At 42.6% G+C, this 21,394-nt stretch overlaps 1 protein-coding gene across 3 annotated transcripts in view; it reads left to right on the forward strand.

Moving 5' to 3' along the window:
• Nucleotides 1-1,482: 1,482 nt before the first annotated feature.
• Nucleotides 1,483-21,394, forward strand: part of TRMT9B (tRNA methyltransferase 9B (putative)) — a 72,683-nt gene continuing 52,771 nt past the window's right edge. For 2 of the 3 annotated variants that reach the window (XM_057537354.1, XM_007174040.2), the window contains exon 1: nt 1,809-2,129. The gene's annotated coding sequence lies outside the window, so the exon portion shown is untranslated. Of the gene's footprint in view, nt 1,504-1,808; nt 2,130-21,394 lie in introns of those variants that run through there. The other variant, XM_057537353.1, reaches the window with a different exon arrangement.

Genomic DNA, 21,394 nt, shown 5'->3' on the forward strand with positions numbered 1-21,394 from the left:
TTGAAAGCATAGCAAACAAACTTTCTCATTTCCATTCCTTAGCCAATTCTGCATATCAAAATCCTGCACCTGTTGCCTCCTTCAGGATGCCTCCCCTGACCTCGTCACCTATAACTGATTTCCCGCATGTTTTCCTGCAGGATGCCAGCCAGAGCACGTTCACACTTATCACATTCTGTTGAGGTCCTATTCCCTGGACAAGTATTTTTGTAGGCACCTGCTATGTGGCAGCCACTGGACTACACTTATTTAGGTGTGCTTTGCCTCCTACTGCACTGTTAGAAGAGCGCAGGGAACATCCCAGTATCCAGTATGGAGCCTGTGTCCAAGGAAATAGTGCAGCTCTAATTCCACTGAATGGAAACAAAAATGAGCAGTGGCACTTCCGTGGGCTGGCGTTCAGCTCAAGAAGAACATGTATCATCAGGCTCATGATTTTTTTTCCCTTTTAAATGCAAAACGAAACATTTATATAAAAAGGAAATGTCAACTTGATTATCCTTGGGCATTAAGATAGAGATGCCGAAGCAAAGGTTCCCTCCCCTACCCGGATATAGTGTGGCACTAGAAAACTATTCCAGAATCACGAACTATATATGCTGATCTTCACCGCCCTCTTGGTAGCGCCTTAAATAGCATCACCGGTATCTATATGGGCATGTAGTTGGGTCCCCACGAAAAACCATGCCTGGAAGTACATCTCCACCAGCCAGGAGGGTCAAGCTCAAACAGGAAGAGGATCAGAACAGTTACTAAACATGTTAACTTTCCAGTATTGGGTACGCGCCTTTTTTTTTTAAAGTCATACGCCTCTTAAGATTATTGAGCTGTTTGATAACAGAGGTTGAAGACGACCAGGCTAAGGACCTGGCAGAAAGTAGTTAACCCTATTGTTACCGAAGCGGAGGGTGGGGGAGGGGAAATCTGTGTCCAGCTTTCGGCAGATACTTCCAACCTAAGTTCCATCCCTTCTTCTGATGGGCCTAGTTTAGCAAAATTCGTAACAAATTACGCAGGCCGTTTGAGCGAAAAAATCTGGAAAGTCTGACCAGTGGCACCTGGGACTTAACCCCTTTGATCGTCGGTTTTCCCATGTACCCACTGGGGACCTTTCCGTGGCAGAAGGTGTTTGCCAGGATCAAATGAGAGAAGACGCGCTGAAACGTCACGCTGTTGTCACCCAGGTACGGCGTTGCTGCGCTCCAGGTGTGCTCGCCTCGGCGTCCTCTCCCACGTAGGACGGGCCACGCCGGGAGGCACCGACGAGAAGAGCGCGGGGAGCGGGCAGGAAGGTCACCCCGATCCCCAGGCCAGGCGGCGCGGCAGAGCCTCACTTCCCGGGCACGTTCGGGCGGGGCATTCCCAGGGGACAGGGCAGGCAGGCGGCACTCCCCGGGCTCCGCTCGGCGCCCGCCGCCCCTGCGAGGCTGGCCGCCCTCCCGGCCCGGAGGCGCCGCGGGCCTGGGTCCCGGGGCCGCCGGAGCCCGAGCGCAGCCCCCAGAGGTGAGGGCGGGTCAGGAAGGCCGGGACGGCGATGGGGGCGGGGAGCTGCGCCGCCGGGGCCGCGGGCGGTCGCCCGGAGGCCCCCGAGCCCCGGGAAGCCAGCACCCGGGCCGCGGCCGGAGGAGGCACTGGCGGAGGAGCGGCCCCCAGGCTCTGCCCGAGGCCTCCGGGGGCCGCGCAGCAACTTCTCTTCGGAAGCCCTGGGAGCGCGCGCGCGCGCTCCCACTCGGGCACGCGCGTCCGCGGCGCCCCGCTCCCCCGCGCACGCTCCGTCTATTTTTTCCCATCGCTTTCATTCTCACACTCTAAAGTAGGTCACCGGGTGGAAGTTACAGCCGGTACAGACCCCGGCTTTGATGCGAAGGCAGATTTTCCTCCCCGGCCTCGGGCGGGGGGATTCACTGCAACTATTCGGTTCCGTAGAGCTGCCCGCCCCCATACCTTGCAGCCAGCGCCGGCGACCGTGGCGTTGACGATGGTCCGCAGAGCGGAGCGGCGGGAAGCCTCTTTTCCACCCTAGTTCGGCCGGCCCTGCGCCTGCCCCTTCCCCGCGGACCGGGAGGAGGGGGCGCGACAGGTCGCCTCCCGCGCTCTCCGGCGCCCGCGTCCTGGGTCTGACCGCCTGGGTGAGTGCCTGCTCTTCCGCTGTCATTACAGTCGCCGAGGGTAACATGTTTACCTTGAAAACTTAGACGTGATCCGAACAGCCAGCCGAGCCTGGCGTCAGTAAGGGACTGCGGTGATGTGCTTCAGATGTTACACCGGATAAATCAGAACCCAGAGCTGTAGGGGACATGTAGTGTCTAAAGGTGAAAATGCATTTGTGTTTTCCTGGAGTACACGTGTATCTTTCCCTTTAGAAGCTATCACTTGGGAACTGATTTTTAACTAGCAGGAGGCGATGAACTAAGATAACTTGAAGCCAGAAAGTTTGTCAGAATATTTTTTAGTTGATCTGGAAGAACTTACTGAAATAGCCCAAGCTAATGTCAAAAATACAGTCTAAGAAGGAATATCAAAATGCGATGGTAGGATTTGTATAATATTTGCTATCTGTGTCCTTATGTATTATCTGGCTTCTTTGTGATAAATGTTATAAGCATGGGATGCTTTATGTAGAAAGAAGGTAAGGTTGTGAACACCTCCGTGCAAAGCTTTTTATGGGTTGGTCTGCATGCATTTAAGTGTACACTGAACATTTCCTGTGGGCGAAGAGCTAGAATGTGACTATATCATTTTGAGGTTACGGTTATTAGCAATAATACAGGTAACAGTTGGCTTTTAACCCCTTGTTTCAGGGGCTGAAGTACTATTATTCACGTGACTCATCAGCATAGCGAATCCTTGACTAATGAATGGTTAATCTGTTTTGAAGTTTAGGAAGAGAGAACTGTAGGTTCTTCTGTCCTTGATGGCTGGCTGAAAATGCAGTATAAAGGACTCTCCAGGGATGGTGAGGAATGCTCTAGAGTAGCTCAGAGGGGAAGATCATTTGGAGAGAATGAGTGACTCCCTGATGGTCACTGATTGCCCATAGCTTCTTTTGAAGTGGACCCGGATAGGTTGAAAAGGATCTACCTCCTCACTAAGGAAACTGCTCCAGAGAACCGCTTTCTTAATGCATTTGGTAGGATTTGAGAGGGGAGCTGTCTACAGACGTTTCTCTTAATTCAAAAGAAATCCTTTTTCCAGAAAGATTCAATTACTGTAATGATGTTCTTTGGAAATAATTTGGCCTTTTGTGTGTTTGTCATAATATAGCAAGAGCACCAAAGTAGTTCAAAGGTTTTAGTAAAATTTTACTTACCAGAGGGATGGGAAATGGAAAATTCTATGTCTTCATGGTTAACTCTGCATTAAAATGGAGGGGCGGAGTGGGGGGCTTCCCAATACATCTTAAACCTCTGTGTATGTATCGCGATATCTTCTAAAGTCAAATCCTACTGGGGATTAAGAGGGCTGTAAAGAAGGTATTAATACTTTCAGTATTTCTGATAGGTGGATATGTGAATACTTATATGCATTCCACTTGTAATGAATTAATGTAATTGTAATGAATGACTTATATCTTAAATGGGAACTGAGTCAGCTCTCACTGTGATTTAGCCCTTGGTATGATGAATTGTTGCGATCAGGCTGTCAGCACTTCTCTGTGCGATCTTATGTTTTTACTCGTAGATAAATTAGGAAGGGTTTTGAGGAGAGTGGCAGGAAAGGATGAAGAAACTGGTGATTTATTTAAGGGCAGACGGAAGGAACTAAATATGGAGGCTGATTTTGGCATACCTTGGTCGCTGGCTGCTGGTCAGGCTCAAAGTATGGTGGTGCTAAATGACCAGTTGAATGTCCCTCAGCCTGTGTGATTCTCTTCTCTTGATGTCATCAGACAGTACATAGCCTGGACCTCTAGCTAAGATGTATGTAAAAGGAGTGACACCATTCACTTTGCGTACTCACTTCCCATCCAGAGAAACTTCTAACCACTTGGAGTTTGAGCTCCATTACCTGGACTGAATCCCAGCTCTGAGCCGTTTCCTCATCTGTGAAATGGGAATAATGATGCTTCCTAACTAAGGTGGCTGTTAGGAGCAAATGGAGCATTTTACTTGGTGTAAAATGCACATTGTGAGCTGTCTTACAAGAAAGAGAAATACTATGACTTAAATATCATCTCCTAGGGGCTGCGGAGGGGTTGCTGTGTAATTGATGGTAGAATTGAATATTTGGGTGAGTGGCTCATTCCACTGTCCTGGTATACTTAGTATACTCTCATAGAATATAGTATAGGGTACACTAGACTCTTAGTAATCAGTGTTTTTTGGGAGTTAGAGGCTCGTACTGTGAAACTTGCATCTTCTCCCCCATGCATAGGCCTTTGGCTTACCTAGGTGAAAGAAGTTACCTGTGGTGGTTTTTGGAGATAATGATGAGATCGAAGGAGATGACCCATTGAAATTCTAAAATCAAATTTAAACCCTTAATTATTTAGTTTCTCTTAATGCCATTAGAAGTGTGGCCCTCATAAAATGATAATAGTCTGTAGTTTTCCCCTAGACAGTTATATATTTAGAAATGGAGTATTTGGACTTTGGGGCTGAAGCAGCAATATGATTCATGCAGGTTTTAATCATTCAGCATCCCCAAGGCACCATGCTAAGCCTTCAGAATGCAAGAAAAGCAGACCTGACCCCTCCTGGAAGCATGTCTGCTGGTAATACACAGGTAAACCTGTCATTATAACTGTGCTAAGTGCTATGCAGGAAACATGTGAAAGGCAGAGATGGGGAATTTGACCTGTGGAGGGAGGGGGTGGTGAAGGAAGGTCTTTGGGGAAGGAAGAGCATTTAATGCCCAGTGAACAGCACCTGCAGAGACTCTGCACACGGTGCAGGTTCCCTGACTGGGGAGGACGGTAGAGAGAACAGGTGTCTTTGAACTGGCCCCCTAGGGCCATCACTGCCAAAGTCTGGAGGTTGGGATTCAGAGCCACCACCTGAGCTGCTGACATCAAGAGCACACTCTCTGAGTTGTGTTCCAGTGATCAGAGAAGCTGCTACAATGCGCCACTCCACCCAGGAAGCTAGTAACGGAACATGGTTACCAACGTCAAAAACAAGCTGGCAAACATCTTCCTTAGACACCTGGCTTCTCATCCAGCTCCTCTCACTGGCAGAACCTAAGCTGTGCCCAGAACCCTAGCTGCAAGGGACTCTGGGAAATGTGGTTTATGGCTTTCCAGCCTCAGAGATAGAGGAAGGCACACTTGAAGGAGACCAGAATGAATGCTGAGTGACACTCCATGTCTAACGCTTATCGAAAACGTATTTCATCAGAGCTAGAATATTTCATTCAAAGCAGGTACATGACATATTGTAAGAATCAAAAAAGGATCCAGTTGCTAACCAATTTGCATTTCAAACAGATGGATGTTATAGTCATTACTGGAAAATTGCTGGAAAAAGCATCAAGCAAATAAATCACTAAAAATTACCAAGTGCCCACCTCTGCCTATGGTGGTTCTATCTGAATGTGAAATAATATTCCTTTGTTTTGGTTTAATAATCAAAGTAAAATATTGGGAAAATGATTTTTAAAAGGTCCTCCCCACCAAAGTCCCAGAAAGCCTATCCATTTAATGAACAGCAATACAAAGGAAGAACCAAGGTCTGATCATGGAAATAATAGCTCCTGGCAGGCTGGTTCTTTCATTAGATGAACTATCTGTGTATCTGTGTTTCTACTGAATCTTTCTTTGCTCTGGAACTTTAATGGTGCTTTTCTTAAGGATTAAAAAGATAGAAATGTCCTGTTAATTGGAGATTAAAAAAGAGTATGCTTGAATTCACTTTAATCACTTATTTCATGCTCTAGAGCTTGTCAGATTTTTTTCAAACTACTAAAGTAAATATGATCTTTACAATTTCTAAGTAACACATTATCATTTATTTTTACTCAAAAATTACATATGCTGAGCCTGCGCGTCTGGAGCCTGTGCTCTGCAACAAGGGGGGCCGCGATAGTGAGAGGCCCGCGCACTGCGATGAGGAGTGGCCTCCACTTGCCGCGGCTGGAGAGGGCCCTCGCACGGAAATGAGGACCTAACACAGCCATAAATAAATAAATAAATATTAAAAAAAAAAAAATTACATAAACACACCTAGGAATTAGTCTTGATTACTGAATGAAATCATTTTATATTTGCCTCTGATATTTGGAGATAGAAAATGAGAGAAAAGTAGCTGAGGCAAATGGAGTTATTTAGCGAATTTGTCAGACTAATACATATATAATTTTTAAGTGATTTTCATGTTTCAGAAAATGAGAGTTCATTCAGGTGTCTTCTCTGATAGGTGATGAAAGCATTTAAATGCAGAACTACAAATGTTGCCTGGGGTAAACCACACTATAATATGAATAGTAGGTTCTTTTGAATCCAGTGGTGACACCAAGAGTTTAGCCACTCTGCCCAAGCCACCAAAAATAAACGCATCAAAATAAAAACAGTACCCTTTCTCTGTAAATGCAGCTTCAAGACAAATCCACACTCTTCCATACTGAGCCCCCGACTAAACCCCACTTAGAGTGTATTCTCAGGAAGGAACTGGTTGAATCGAACCTTAATCTGATTAACTGCAAGGAAAAGTAAGTAGTATTCATCTTTCTATGTTACAGTAACACACAAATGACCTAATTCCAGCTTCTTTCCCCTCCCACAGTTTTTCTCTTTCATTCATATTTGAGTAAACATTCAAGAGAAAAACCTGGATTTTTCCTCCCTGTGGGTTATAAGCATGATGAGTTCTTGTCTTCACCTATATGGAGCTTAAAGCTTATCCAGCTTTGTAGGATACAACTCCTTTTATGGATTGAAAATCAAAATGATCTTTGGATTTGCCAAGTGTATTATAAAGTAGAACATCCAGGTCTGAAATCACTCTCTGGTTAGATTACTAATGTGCCAGATTGAATTGGGGATGTGGATAGAGAGAGCACGGGTTTTCTGCATATTTTTTAAAGCAAAATTTGAGGACTAGTATTTGAACATCATTGAATGATTTGTTTATTCACTGACTATGAAGTGGATACTAAGCACCTTTTTGTACCAGGATTGGTACTAGGTGCTAAAGATATATGGCTCTACCTTTGGGAGACTGATGCTCTGGGGGAGATAGCACTCAAGGGGTATAGTAATATGGTACTCTTATAATGAGTATGGAGAACAGTGGCTTTCTTAAAGAGAAAGAGGTGTATTTTCTCATGGTGTGGTGAAAGGTGGAGTTAACTGAACCATAAACATATTTCTGACTTCAAAGAATATCTACTGATATTTTTAAAAGAAAACAAAAAGTCAGCCGACAGAGACAAAAAAAATGGCAGCTATCTAGGACCATGTCTTTTATCTGTTCCCTTTAACCCACAGAAATCAAAGTAAGTGAGCTTGTCGAGAGTTAGAAGGTTTTACCAAAGAATACAACAATACATTAAAGGTATCATACCATGATCAAGTGGGATTTATTTCAGGGATGCAAGGATGGTTCAATACTGGCAAATCATTCAACATGATACACCACATTAACAACATGAAAGACAAAAACCATATAATAATCGCAATAGATGCATAAAAATCATTTGACAAGATTCAAAACCCATTTATGATAAAAACTCTCAATAAAATGGGTATAGAAAGCACATGTCTCAACATAAAAAGGCATTATATGACAAACCCACAGCTAACATCATACTCAGTAGTGAAAAACTGAAAGCCATCCCCTCTAAGATCAGGAACAATACAAGGATGCCCACACTCACCACTCTTGCTCAACATAGTACTGGAGAGCAATTAGGCAAGAAAAAGAAATAAAATGTATACAAACTGGAAAGGAAGAACTGTCACTATTTGCAGATGACATGATTTTACGTACAGAAAACCCCAATGACCCCACCAAAAAACTATTAGAAATAATTATTAGAAGTAAAGTTGCAGGATACAAAGTCAATATACAAAAATATGTTGCATTTCTATACACTAACAACAAACTAGCAGAAAGAGAAATTAAGAAAACAATCCCATTTACAATCACAACAAAAAGAATAATATACCTAGGAATAAATTTAACCAAGGAAGTGAAAGACCTGTACACTGAAAACTGTATGACATTTTTGAAAGAAATCAAAGAAGACACAAAGAAATGGAAATATATTCCATGCTCGTGTACCGGAAGAATTAACATTGTTAAAACATCCATATTACCTAAAGCAATCTACAGATTAAGTGCAATCCCTATCAAAATTCCAACAACATTTTTCACAGAAATAGAGCCAAAAAATCCTAAAATTTATGTGGAGCCACAAAAGACCCCAAATAGCCAATCCTGAGAAAAAAGAACAAAGCTGGAGGCGTCATACTCCCTGATTTAAAATTATACTATAGGGCTTCCCTGGTGGCGCAGTGGTTAAGAATCTGCCTGCCAATGCAGGGGACACAGGTTTGAGCCCTGGTCTGGGAAGATCCCACATGCCGCGGAGCAACTAACCCCGTGCGCCGCAACTACTGAGCCTGTGCTCTAGAGCTCGCAAGCCACAACTCCGGAAGCCCGTGCTCCCCAACAAGAGAAGCCACTGCAATGAAAAGCCCGTGCACGGCAACGAAGAGTAGCCCCCGCTTGCCGCAACTAGAGAAAGCCCGCACACAGCAACAAAGACCCAACGCAGCCAAAAATAAATAAATAAAATAAATAAATAAAATAAAATAAAATTGTACTATAAAACCATACTAATCAAAACAGCATGTTATTGGCAGAAAAACAGACACACAGATTAATGGAACAGAATTGAGAGCCCAAAAATAAACCCACACATGTATGGACAATTAATTTATGGCAAAGGAGCAAAGAACATGCAAGGAGAAAGGATAGTCTCTTCAATAAATGTTCTTGGAAAAACTGGACAGCCACATGAAAAAGAATGAAACTAGATTACTGTCTTATACTATACACAAAAATATCAACTCAAAATGGATTAAACTCTTGAATTTAAGACCTGAAACCAGTACACTCTTTGACATTGGTCTTAGCAATGTCTTTCTGGATGTCTCCTCAGGCAAGGGAAACAAAATCAAAAATTAAACAAATGGGACTACATTAAACTAAAAACCCTCTTCACAGCAAAAGGAAACCATTAACAAAATGAAAAGACAACCTACCAAACGGGAGAAGATATTTGCAAATCATATATCCAACAAGGGGTTGATATCTAAAATATATGAAAAACTTATACAACTCAACAACAAAAACCCAAACAACCCAATTAAAACATGGGCAGAGGAACTGAATAGACATTTTCCCAGAGAAGACATACAGATGGGCAACAGGCACGTGAAAAGATGTCCAACATCACTAATTATTAGGGACATGCAAAACAAAGCCACAGTGAGATATCACTCCACACCCATTAGAATGGCTATTATCAAAAAGGCAAGAAATAACAAGTGTTGGAAAGGATGTGGAGAAAAGGGAGCCCTCATATTCTGTTGGTGGGACTGTAAATTGGTGCAACCAATCTGAAGATTCCTCAAAAAATTAAGAATAGAACTACCATATGATCCAGCAATTCCACTCTTGGATATTTATCTCAAGACACGAAAACACTAATTCAAAAAGATATATACAGCCCCATGTTCACTTCAGTATTATTTACAATAGCCAAGATATGGAAACAAAGTGCCCATTGATGGATGGATAAAGAAGATGTGGTTTATGTACACAATGGAATATCACTCAGCCCTAAAAAGATGAAATCTTGCCATTTACTACAACATGGATGGATCTTAAAGGTATTATGGTAAGTGAAATAAGTTAGAGGGAGAAAGACAAATACCATATAATTTCACTCTTATGTGGAATATAGAACAAAACAAAATAAGCGAACAAACCAAAAGAACACAAACAAAGGTATACAGAGAACACAGCAGTGGTTATGGGGTGGGAGGAGGGCAAAATGGGTAAAAGGATCAACTGTACAGTGACAGAAACTAAACTTTTGGTGGTGAGCACACTGTAGTGTATACAGAAGTCAAAATATAATATTGTACACATGAAACTTATATAATGTTATAAACCAACATTACCTCAATTTTTAGAAAAAAGCCAAAAAAAGAGGGTTTTGGTGTTTAAAGAAGTAAGGAGTTTGTAAGAAAAGAGGGCTGCTTTTGGTATTTAGTCAATGTTCAACAAGTAATCAATAATTTTTTTAAAATGTTAAGGGTGGAAGTAAGGAAAGGGGGACCTCAGTCTGATCAAGGATTTCAGTCCTATGACCACAAGAAATTTAATTCAATTCCAAGAATCGGCTTGGAGGCAGATTTTACGCCAGAGCCTCTAGATGACAGCTCAGCCTGGCTGATATCCTGATTTCAGTCTCGTCAGAGTCTGAGCAGAAGACTCAGCCATGTCATGCCAAACGTCTAACCAACAGAATCGTGAGCAAATAAACGAGTGTTGTTTTAAGTTAAAAAATAAAAATAAAAAAGATCGGATATGTTTTCCGGGACATCGAGCTTGTAATTAGAGTAATTCTAGAAAATGCAGGTGCATTCTAAATGTTAAGACATTTGCCAGTGAAGATGACAGTGCAATGATTCATGCAATTATGAAATAGATCCAGCGTGATCATGTGACTTATTGTTCAACCTGGGACACTTTTGAGAGGGAAAAGGGTGCTACAGGCAGACCTTGTTTTATTGCACTTCATTTTATTGCACTTTGCAGGTTTTGTGTTTTTTACAGTTTGAAGGTTTGTGGCAGCCCTGCATTGAGCAAGTCTATCAGTGCCATTTCTCCAACAGCATTTGTTCACTTTATGCCTTTGTGTCACATTTTGATAATTCTCACAATATTTCAAACTTTTTCATTATTATTGTATTTGCTGTGGTGATGTGTGATCAGTGATCTTTGATGTTACTATTACAAAAAGATTAAGACTTGCTGAAGGCTCAGATGATGGTTGGCATTTTTTAGCAATAAAGTATTTTCTAATTAAGGTATGTACATTTTTAAAATATATAATGCTATTGCACACTTAACAGACTGCAGTATATTGCAAACATAACTTTAATTGTACTGGGAAACCAAAAAATTCACGTGATTCACTTTATTGCAATATTTGCTTTATTGCGGTGGTCTGGAACCAAACCCACAATATCTTCAAGGTCTGCCTGTATTAATGATTGCCCTGAGGAAAAGAAGCACAAGTGGGGACTGCCCCAGCAAACCAGGACTTACGGTCACCCAAGATTAAGGTGCTAGTTGTGTTGTATTACTGCCTTTATAGCAATATTGATTTTTTAAAAACTATGGTAAAATATACATAACATAAAACTTACCATTTTAACCATTTTTAAGTGTATAGTTCAGTGGCATTAAGTACATTCATACTGTTGTGCAACCATCACCATCATTCATCTCCAGAACATTTATCATTTTTCAAAGCTGAAATTATACCTATTAAACAATAACTCCCCATTCACCTCTCCTCCCAGCTCCTGGCAACCACCATTCCTACTTCCTGTCTCTATGAATTTGACTACTCTAGGTACATTACTGGAATCACACAGTATTTGTCCTTTTGTGACTGGCTTATTTCATTTAGCAAAATGTCCTCAAAGTTCATCCATGTTGTAGCATGTATCCGAGTTTTACTTCTTTTTAAGGCTGAATAGTATTCTTCTGTATGTATATACACATTATGTTTACCCATTCATTACTAAATGGATACTTGAGTTGCTTCTGCCTTTGGCAATTGTGAATAATGCTGCTGTGAACATGGGTGTGCAAATCTCTCTACGAGCCCTTGCTTTCAATTCTTTGGGGTATATACCCACCATATTGATTTTTAAATGAAGTTAAATGGAGGGAAAAAAGAACATTATTTCCTCTCAGGATCCTTTCTGGTTATATTTCTTCAGCATAATACTCTGTCAGGCTGAAGTCCAGCTATGCCTCTGCCGAATTCATCAGAAAAAGGAATCTGAGATAATCTAAACAAGCTGCCTGCTGAGAAAAACACCCAGGGTCTCAAATTCCATCCTCACACAAGAAAGGAAGCTAGCTTTTCTGTCACAACTACCGTGATGCGTTGACCACAGATGTCTCTAAGTGAAAAGGCCTGGCATTCTAGAATGTCAGAGTTGGAGTCACATGAATATCCTCCAGCAGCACAAAGAACTAGGGGATCAACAGCATGAGATCGAACAGAATTGGTCCATGTGACCAAAAACATAACACAGGGGACCATGAACTTCCTGGAAACAGGCAGCAGAACCAACAACCATCTGTTGGCTTGGAAGCTGAGATAAAAGGAGATGGGCTACAGTCATTGGCTGTGGACCTTCCACATACAGAGAAAAATATTCTTCCTTTGGCTGTGGAAGTAGATATCAATGTCAAGAACACTGGTGCACCCAAAACTTAGATAATCCCTTTATGGAAATAGATGCATTAAAATATGACCCTTCATTTGAAATTTTAGGTAATTTTATTCCCATTACAGATTTATAGCCCTGGAAAGTTACACTGACATATCTGCAACAAATAAGGAATTGCTGCATTTGCTGGATGGCAACTGCTCCCTCTCTTTAAATCTCAATGGCAGATACCAGCCTTCTGTGGAGTCAACAAAGGAATCTCGTTCATCTCTAACAGCAGCCTTGAAGAAACTTAATAAACTTTTGGTGATTAGTGGTAACTGAGCTTCAGAAAATACATCTGTAGAAGTTATCTGCCAGCCAGAGATGATAGCTGAGAGCCCAACAGGTGTTAAGGATGTTGAGAAAAGCAGACCCAAAGTGAGTATCTCATGGATGCTGAAAATAAACAGCATCCACAAGTCTGCTCTCATTAGACCACGCTTGTGTCGGCGAGCACTGAAAAATTAACAGGCAAATCCATACAAAAACCTGCACATGCATGTTTATAACACAAACATCCCAAATTTGCAAATAACCAAGATGTCCTTCAGTAGGCGAATGGATAAACGGTCTGTCCATACAATGGAGTATTATTCCGTGATGAAAATATCTATGGAGCCAACAGAAGACATGGAGGAACCTTAAGTGCATAATTGCTAAGTCAATAAACCAGTCTGAAAAGGCTAAATACGGTATAATTCCAATTATATGACATCTGGATAGGCAAAACTACAGAGACAGTAAAAAGATCAGTGGTTGCCAGGGGTTTTGGGGGTGGGGGAGAGGAGATCAATAAGTGGACACAGGAGATTTTTATGGCAGTGAAACTATTCTGCATGGTATGTGGGTAATTGTGGATACGTGACATTTTGCATTTGGCAAAACCCATAAAACTGTATAGTACAAATTATGAACTCTACTATATACTATGAACATTTATTAATAATAATGTACCAATATCAGTTCATCAGTTGTAACCAATGTTCCACATCAATGCAAGATGTCAATTTTAAAATTACCTACATATTTTTTAAAAATTAATAGGCACTTCATGTACTAGAGTAGAAAATGTTAACTTCAGGGGTCCAGGTGACGGCATGTCAGGTGGTAGGGAACATGGCTCCAACTCAGGGAAATTAATAAACAAGAGCAGTTCTGTCATTCTAATCCCAGCTGAAACATTTCACAAGCTGCACTTACCTTAGGCAGAGAAACTTCACCCGAGCTCTTAGGAGGTGAGGAAGATGTACTCAATCAGACTTCCGAGCAAACTACTTCTTGCCATCCAGTTGCATGTGGGTTAAAGACTTGGATCAGAGCCCAGAGAATCCACTGACAGGCCTGAAACCAGAGAAAATGTCGGTCTTGAAGCTGTAAGGCTTAAGCCTCGGATGAAGTGAAGCCAGTTTGCAACCAAACCAACCTGGGACCAGGATGTAGAGAGGAGGCTGCAGCCAGAGCCCAGAGCTGGAGGGGATCTGCCCTGGTTTAAACTCTGCTCCAGCCTAACAAGGAAAACCCAGCTGGTTTCGGGTCTCTGCCTCTGCCTTTAAGTCCTGATGTCCTTTTCCTCCCCAAGGTTGCTAATTAAAGAATAAAATTTTAAGTGGTTTCTTGAAGAAAAAAAAGAAAGAAAGAAAGAAAGAAAAAGCCTTCATTATCGAGGCTCTCCAACCTTCTACCATTAATTTTTCCTACTGCAGCCTGGATTCTCCAGGCTGGCTTTTCTCTGCAGGAAGCTCTTGAGGCTTTGCATCAAGTTGGCAGAAATGCAGACCTAACTTTTCTTGTTTTGCTAGCAAAGAATGTTGTAGTTCCTATGTGACCATGAAAAATTGGGCCAGACCATCCACCATTCCCTTAAAAAAAGCTATGCAGACACAGGTGCACACCTATATTTATGCAGTAGATGTAGAAACCTGCAAGGGGAATGTTGAGCCAGACATTTTTAAAGTAATTTATGATCTTTTAACTGATAATTTGTCTATTCTACTTGTTAAAATTTAGGCCTCTTGAGATGCATTGGCAATATGTGCATACAGAAGCTTTTTATTTTCATTAGGATGATATATTTTGGTATACGTTGACGGTTTTATGTATAACATACCACTTTAGGATGATAGTGAATGTTTGAAAAGCAGAAGCTACTAGAAATCCCACCACTTGTGCTGTTAAAAGCAGATGACTGTGCTGTAGGCAAGACATGCCCTGTTGACTCAACCGTCAAGAGGCAAACTTTTAACCACATGGTTTGGTGTTTTGAGTGATTCCCAGTGCTCTGTGTATTATGATTCGTCCTTTAAAACAGGAAATTGAAGAATAATTGAATATTTTTAAAAATGGAGGAAAACTATACAATATATATATATTTTTTTAATCGTTTTTTTGTTGTCATTGACTTCATAAAGTTCTCTCTCTTCTTTTTTTTTATTTTTTTTATTTTTTTTTAAGGATTTTCTTATTTATTTATTTATTTATTTATTTATTTTTGGCTGTGTTGGGTCTTCGGTTCGTGCGAGGGCTTTCTCCAGTTGCGGCAAGCGGGGGCCACTCTTCATCGCGGTGCGGGGACCGCTCTTCATCGCGGTGCGCGGGCCTCTCTCTACCGTGGCCCCTCCCGTCGCGGGGCACAGGCTCCAGACGCGCAGGCTCAGCAATTGTGGCTCACGGGCCCAGCTGCTCCGTGGCATGTGGGATCTTCCCAGACCAGGGCTCGAACCCGTGTCCCCTGCATTAGCAGGCAGATTCTCAACCACTGCGCCACCAGGGAAGCCCTATACAATATATTTTGACATGGAAATTTTTTTTTTTTAAGATGGAAGTCAGCATTTTTTTTTTTTTAAGATTTAATTCTTTTTTAAAATTATTTATTTATTTATTTATTTATTTATGGCTGTGTTGGGTCTTCGTTTCTGTGCGAGGGCTTTCTCTAGTTGTGGCAAGCGGGGGCCACCCTTCATCGCGGTGCGCGGGCCTCTCACTAGTGCGGCCTCTCTTGTTGTGGAGCACAGGCTCCAGAGGCGCAGGCTCAGTAGTTGTGGCTCACGGGCCCAGTTGCTCCGTGGCATGTGGGATCTTCCCAGACCAGGGCTCGAACCCGTATGCCCTGCCTTGGCAGGCAGATTCTCAACCACTGCGCCACCAGGGAAGCCCCATGGAAATTTTATTACAGGTATTAGTAACCATTAAAACATTTATTCAAGTTTTTGAATACTTTGTGTACCAACTAATTTAGTTAAAGTTGTGACTACTTTAGTTAGATCACGGATCTGTTTATCTGAACTAGACTGCAGTGTGGCATGGTGGACCTCTGGGCTTGTAGAATCAGTACGGGTGGATTCTAGTCCTTCAGAAACTAACTATATAGTTTTATTTACTCGTTGGCTCTCAAGTATTTATAAGTGACACCAATGGCTTGATTTTCACTTACTGTGACATAGAGCTTGAACCTCAGTCCACACACAGCTGGTATTTTCCTCGGCCCGACCACGCCAGCATCACATTCTTCCCTCTCCGCCCTTATATCCTGCAACCATTTCCCTTCAAGCCTTCCTCAGCATCCTGAATCCTTCGCTTGAGCAGCACGTTAGCTGTTGGAGGCTTCTTGATTGCTGGATGCCCAGTGGCTTCAGAAAGACTACATTCTGGTCCACGTGCTAATGGTCAGTCCCAGAGATGCCAGAAAAATGACCATCCTGTGGAATTCAGCTGTAGTTTTTCTCCAGGGTGGTGTGGGCAGGAGAACCCGAGACACCTTTGTGATAGAGTGTGTCACATGGCAGCCAGGGTGCAGTGGGCTGAGAGGAGAATGAAGGACGAGGAAGCCGGCGGGGCTCATGGACCCCTCTCGAAAAGGAAAGAGGAGTGTAAAGCTTGAGGGCAGAAGTAGGGTCTGGGAATGGCTTGCTTTGTGTGTGGTTTTCTGTTTCTGTTTAAGCTCTGTGTCTCTGCTGGCTGAGGAGAGGAGGCCACGGGGCGAGAGCCTAACGCTGGGATGGAAAGAAGAGGCTATTGTCCCAGGAAAGATGGGGTCAACGGAGGAGAGGGGCTAGTCTTGACAGGAGTCTGATGATTCAGAAACAAAAGGGATGTACAAGACTGTGGGGGAGAAAGAGGGAAACTGAAGAAATTTACATTTTCTTAATGAAGTAGGAGCAGAGTCAGCCTGATAAGGCACCGTTTTGTCAATATCTCAGGCTTTCTGGGGAAATTGAGTTAGGTTCCCAATAAAAGTGAAAGCTTTGTTTTTATATCTATTTGCCCATATTTGAATTTAGTTTTCTCATGCATGAGCTGTGCAACTTCTCATGTTTGAGGAGGCCATCAAACAAAGATCTGGTGATCGAAGTAGACTATTGACTGGCCTTTCCAAGGAGAAAGCTACTTCTAAAAACTCAAGTCAGTATTGTCCTATTTTTGTTGTTATTTAAAAACTATTTATCAAAAAACACTGTATTGCATCCTTATTGTTTAATATTTCACATTTCCACATCATTGGAATTGGGGTACATCTTACAGTCGAGGACACAGCATCACCTCTCTTGGTAAAATAAGTGTGCTTATCACAAAATAGATGGTGTCTTCGTCAGCATGGGTGCCATGACCAAGTACCGTAGACTGGGTGGCCTAAACAACAGAAATTTGTTTGCTCACAAGTTCTGGAGGCTAGAAGTTCCAGCACAAGGTTTTAGCCTGTCTGGTTTCTGGTGAGAGCCCTCTTCTTCCTGGCTTACGGACGGCCACCTTCTGTGTCCTCACATGACCTTTCCTCTGTGTGCACATGCAGAGAGAGAGAGCCCTCTGGTGTCTCTTATAAGGACATTAATCCTGTCAGATCAGGACCCTACCCTTATGACTTCATTTAGTCTTAATTACCTCCTTATAGGCCCATTTCCAAATACAGCCACACTGAGGGTTAGAGCTTCAACATATGAATTCTGGGGGGAGATGCAAACACTCAGTCCATGAAGATGGCTTCCTGGATTCCATTAAGTGTTGTATAATCATCACCAAGAAATATTTCCATCTTGCCATAGGTGCTTGATGTTAAATCTTTTGTCTTATTTAATTTTTTTTGGATTTTATACAGCAGGTTCTTATTAGTTATCTATTTTATACATATTAGTGTATATATGTCAATCCCAATTGTCTTATTTAATTTTTAATTTAGAATCAAACTGTATTTAACTTGTTTTTTTACATAGATTATGACGAAACTCTGTGAAGGTTAAAAAATGGTATTTATAGTTTTAAATTAGACATAATAGACAGTGTATCCTTATAGGCTTATTGCTGAAGAAACAAACACTGTCATAAAATGGAGTATGAAAACTGAAAAAATTAAACTTTCCAAACAGTCTGGTTTATTCTGGGCACAGACTTAATAACTCTTGCTGCTAGGAGAAGTACAATTTACTGCCACAGGAAAGCTTAAAATGTCAAACATATTCTTATAAAATACAATGCAAGCTGCCTGCAAATTAGACAACTTTTTTTCTTCACCTGGCATAATTCCTCCTTCTATGCAGCTTTCATAACTGTGGCATTTACTTTGAATTGAAAGCCTCAGGTGTGTGAGGTAAATGTTCAAACCCCGCTACTGCACTGGTTGGTTTTCAGAGGTGTGGACTGCTACAGACAATGGAGAGAATTAGGAGATGTGAGCTATCAGGAAGGAGCTCAGCAGAAATGAAACAGAATCAGCACTGATGCGAGCACACAGCGGGGAGCTGAGGTCAAGGAGCTCTGCCTGAAAAACCAAAGGCTGACAATCAGAGGGACAGCACCCGAGGATTTAGCGGGAGGCCACAGGTCCAGCAAGCCTTTTCCAGCCTCCAGATCATGACCCAGAACCAACACAGCCTGAGAGCCATCAGTACAGATGTCACCAAACTGGTTCATCCAAACCTGACCCCTCTAATGACCCGAATGTCTTTTTCTCCATTTTTTAGGTAGGCTTCCAACAGATTTAGTTGTCTGATCTCTTTTAAGCCCCAAGCCAACGAAGAGCAGCAACTTACAAGGGAGAAGAGAGAGGCAGAGTGAAAAGTGACTGCCCACAGCAGGGTAGGGCAGAGAAGCAGTCAAGATGCATTCAAAACCTAGTGCCACTTAGCGTAAATGCAGACACTCTGTTAGGCTCTGGGGAGCATCGCTGCTCTATGATACTTTGTCATAATTAACTCCTATGTAATCAATTTAAAAAATGTGCTATATAGGCTCTTTAGAAAGACATAAGGGAATTCCCTGGCGGTGCAGTGGTTAGGACCGTGTGCTTTCACTGCTGAGGGCGCAGGTTCAATCCCTGGTTGGGAAACTAAAATCCTGCAAGTCGTGAGGCGCGGCCGGAAAAAAAAAAAAAGCCACATATACATAAAAAGTTTGTGGTATATGTTAGAAAGATTTCCCTAAAAGTGATTAAAATAAACAATACCTTGGTAATGAAAAGGGTCAACCTCAGCTATTTCTAATGTTCAATTATGTGACCTAGGTTTTTATTAAAATCGGTCTAAATTTTGAGTTCAGTACCTGTCTATTTAGCACAGGACTTCCCAGACGAGTACGGGAGCTGGATGGCACATGCTAATACCACCCACCCTCCGAGAGAAGGAGCAAGATGCGGCGGGAGATCAGAAAGCACTCTGGCTTCTAGAACAAGCCATCAGTTGGAAATGAGTGGAGCCTGTCTGCCCGGGAGTTGGCCCCTGGGGAGGTGCATGGCAGGGGGGGCGGAGGGGAGGGGGAATAACGGCCTCATTCCTCCAGATCAGAGGAGCAAAAAATAGAGATTACAACATCATCTCGTTTACATTTTTAATTGTCCCTTTCAAATTTTACATTATGAGATTACAATCCAAAGGCATTTCAGGATTAGGTAGCATCATCGTCAGTACACGCACCAATGGTTAATACTCCTGAGGTATGGGAAGTATAAGTAACAAAATCCAGGTAGTATGAAAATAAATTTGTTCACAGTACACAAAAAATTGGATTGAGAAGCAGAAATCTTCTGTAGATTTTGTGTGCAAACACTGCTTAACTGTAAGGCACAAGGTAAATCAATTCCTGTATTTGTTTTCTCTCTGAAATGATCATCTAAAGATACGTACAGGGCCCCGAAATCTTCCACCAGTTAAATTAAACACTAGTGTGTTGGGCAAAAGCACAAGTAAAACACCATCCAAGGCTTTAGGAACAAATGTGTTGCATGAAGGGATGAGACAGGGCAGGAATTCAGGGCTTCAAAGCCATGTTCTTTACTCCTGCTCCACCCTATTGCTTCCACACAAAGACGGAACCTCAGCAGAACACAGGCAAGTCAGAGGGACCAGGACAAGTATTTGCTCACCTCAGAGGTTTTTCTTGTAGTAGAGCTGACATGACAATGACTTTCTCTGTTGGCATTTGACCAACTCAAGCCCACATCATTTCGATTATTTCTTAAGTTTTTGCCCCTAACACACTACACCTAAGTGTATGTATCCTTTCTAATTAAAGCAGCTATTTAAAATTGGTAATTTCTAGGGAAAGCAAATTCTGAATTTTAAATTTTTCTTGTTAAGAATGGAAGCTGTCATTCCCACAGTAGAATAACAATCACTAATCAGCTTAGAAAGCCAGACCAGTACTAAATACATTTTTAGAACATTGTCTTTATACTGTATAGTGATTGTCCATATGAAAGCAATAACTGGGACTAAACTATTAACAAATTATGAATTTCTTTTGAAGCACTGTTACAAGTTTAGTTTACCATTGTCACTGCACAGGCTGAAGGACTTTGTGATACGGTTTCTAAAAAGGGACAACACCATAGATGAATTTCTATTTTATTTTTTAATGTATTATTTATTTATTTATTTATATTTTTGGCTGCATTGGGTCTTCGTTGCTGCACGTGGGCCTTCTCTAGTTGCGGCGAGCGGGGGCTACTCTTTGTTGCGGTGCGCGGGCTTCTCATTGCGGTGGCTTCTCTTGCTGCGGAGCACGGGCTCCAGGTGCGTGGGCTTCAGCAGTTGTGGCACGTGGGCTCAATAGTTGTGGCTCATGGGCTTAGCTGCTCCGCGGCCTGTGGGATCTTCCCGGACCACGGCTCGAACCCGTGTCCCCTGCCTTGGCAGGCGGATTCTTAACCACTGCGCCACCAGGGAAGTCCCTGAATTTCTATTTTAAATGAGATGCTACCCAGATCACAAAAGACGTACATGCTAAGGGACTATAAAGGTCTGCAGAATTACGTGCCCTTCCTGGGACGTGGCCTGTTTGATAAGGATGAGGTCAGAAGGGGAACAAAGCGGGCAGAGCTTCCTGATTTCTGCTCCTTTAATCTAGAAAGCCATGGGTTTGCTCTTTGGAACTGCTGGAAAAGAAGAATTTTCCTTTCATAAACAAACATTGATCCTTTAGCAATTTCTGATTTATTTGTCATAAGGAGCTACCATAGCTCTTTTAATTAATTACCAGAATCTCTCCATGTTCTCTCATCTGAGGTCTGAATGCTTACAGGATGCAGTCAGGGTAAGAGGAATCCTAGTGATGCGGCGAGGTTCGAGCTGGAGTCCACGTGACTGGGTGTTCAGCGGCCCCCCCGGGAGGGACCGGTCCTCGGGATGAGGCGCACAGGCAGCCCAGGGGGTTCGACTCCGAGTCGCTCGCAGGAGGCACCAGCAGGGCACCTCCACCTCTCCCAGTAGGTTTTATGCAATTTAACAATGTCGGTTAATTACGAGAAGAGCTCAGGCGTGATGAACAGAAAAGATGCCCTGTATTAACTACCCTGGCCTGGCCTGAGCAGCGTCACAGAGAGAAGCAACCGATCCGCAGTCCTTCAGAATTCGTCACAGAGGCATCTCCTCCTCACACACTTAGGAAAACCAGAGCCCCTCCCTCTCGTGGTTGCACCCCGGCTTGGCTTCCATCCTGGGCTCT

The sequence above is a fragment of the Balaenoptera acutorostrata genome, chromosome 21, assembly GCF_949987535.1.
Source record: "Balaenoptera acutorostrata chromosome 21, mBalAcu1.1, whole genome shotgun sequence".
NCBI lineage: Eukaryota > Metazoa > Chordata > Mammalia > Artiodactyla > Balaenopteridae > Balaenoptera > Balaenoptera acutorostrata.